Source organism: Grammomys surdaster, unplaced genomic scaffold, assembly GCF_004785775.1.
Source record: "Grammomys surdaster isolate TR1022 unplaced genomic scaffold, NIH_TR_1.0 66, whole genome shotgun sequence".
In the NCBI taxonomy this organism is placed as follows: domain Eukaryota; kingdom Metazoa; phylum Chordata; class Mammalia; order Rodentia; family Muridae; genus Grammomys; species Grammomys surdaster.
Window position 1 is genome coordinate 6,431,965 of NW_021604568.1, and position 2,262 is coordinate 6,434,226.

Here is a 2,262-nt window from a genome sequence, read left to right on the forward strand (position 1 = left end):
CCCTCCCTCTCTCTCTCTCTCTCTCTCTCTCTCTCTCTCTCTCTCTCTCTCTCTCATATGTCCCTGTGTAGCCTGCTGGCTTTGAACTTATAATCCCCCTGCTGTAGCCTCTCAAGTACTGGGATTATGAATCACTGCACCTGGCCACTGAGTAACACATGGTCTCCAATACTTGGGAGGTTGAGGCAGGAGGATCACTCGAGCCCAGAAAGTTGAGACCATCCAGAGCAACACAGAAAGAACCTATCTCCAAGAAGAAGAAGGGACAGAGAGAGGGGCTTCTATTGTGATCATGTGAGAATGCTTTCTATTTTAAAAGATGTTTATCATTCATTCAAGAGTCTTCATTTGAAGGACACAGAACTGGATGATGGCTGTTGTTTCCTTACTCACTACAAATTCTTATATGAAAATCAGGCCAGTGGTATCTTCTCTGGCCAGCTGCAGCTCTGCCTTGACCTTTGTTTCTGGCTCCTTTCTTTCTGTGATTCTTGATTAAGTGGCCTTGGCTCATTTTGAAATAATTTATAGCCATTCCTTTCCCTTCAAATTTGGCAGTAAAGTCACACAAGTGGACTTGCTGATAATTAAGTCACATCACAACATGAACTACATAGACCCAATCTCAAACAAAACAAAAAGGCTAAAAAGATATAAAACCAGTAAGTAGTTATTACATGTTAGCTTGTTAAAGTGTCATATCAAGCATTTGAGTACAAATCATTATCATTGACGGTGACATGTATAAAATGAATTAGATTTGAAAAGAGTTCTCTCTCAGCTCAATGCCTAAAATGTGATCAATGTAAAAATGTCTGTCTCCTTATAAAGATATGGCATTACAAAATTAGTATTTGAAAGAATATATCCAGACTAATTGTGAGAAATAAAGAAAGGGCCAAAGAAGCAGCAGTTAAAATGGCCTTTGCTTGTGGTCCCTTTCTGGAGACTTCCATAGACTGTCAAAGAACAGACCCTTGCCATATAGTCCCAGCATATAAAACATGACCATTAAAAGCTGGTGAAATGGCTCACCAGTTAAAAACACTTGCTGCTTTGGGAGAGGACCCAGGTTCAGTTCCCAGCACCTGCTTCAGACAGCTCACTGCTGTCTGTAACCATCGCTCCCAGGGCTCTAATGGCCTCCTCAGACCTCCCTGGCCACCTACACTCTCATACATAAGCCTGTCACAGACACATGCTGATAAACGTAATTAAACAAATATAAAAATGATTAAAAATTCATCTGCTAAAGAAAATGTAATTTTCCTTTAAAATAAAAAGCCAGATGAGATAACAAAATTTAGACCAATCATTAATGGATATTGATGTTTACGTTTGTTTTTGTTTGGGTGTAAAGGAGATTTATCAGGGAAGGGGAGAGAAGTGAGGACCCGGGGAACGGATAGAGGCATGTGAATAAGCATGAGGGCAGAGAGAGAGAAAGGGGGAGCAAGAATGCCCAGAACAGACAGACAGACAGACAGAACTGGGCTGTGGGGTCCTTCTATTTGGCCACACACACCTGGGACACCTGGCCTTGGCAGGTGACGACATAGCAATTGCTAGGTCCCTAGGGGCAGACCATCTGGATTGCCTGTATGCTAACTCATCATTCCTGAGTGTTGATGTGTGCAGTGCCTGAGGAGACTAGAAGTGTTAGATCTCCTGGAGCTATAGGCCATTGTGAGCCATGACGTGGTTCTGGGAATTGAATGAGGATCCTCTCCTCTGGAGAGTCAGCAAGTGCCCTTAACTGCTGAGACATCTGTCTCTTAAGCCCCTCAAGAGTCTTAGGGATCCTGACAACTTTTGAAAGCTCTACTATTTTTGTTTTTTGATTAACCACCACCCCCCCAAAAAAATCAGAGTAGCCAGTCCCATGTAGTGAAACATCTCAGTTTTTTCCCCTTATATTTTTTTGTTGTGTATGTGGTGGGGGTAGGGGGTCCACACGTGTGGAGATTGGAGGAATGACTTCTGGAAATCAGTTTTCTCCTTCCATCATGTAGTCCTGGTGGTCAAACTCAGCTTGTCAGCCTTGGTTGGAAGGGCCTTTACCTGCTTACCTCTCTTAGCAGACAAAAGCTCTCGAAACATGGTTGTGTGCTTAACCAAAATCAGCCTTTCTGGTCTCTTCCCACACTTCCTAGCCCAGTACTTTTCTTTATGAGAGTGTGACAGTGTTCTCAAGACGGTCCTTGGAGATAAGAAAAGAAAAGAGGACATTTTCTGTATGTGATCTTTTTTTATCTTAAAAAG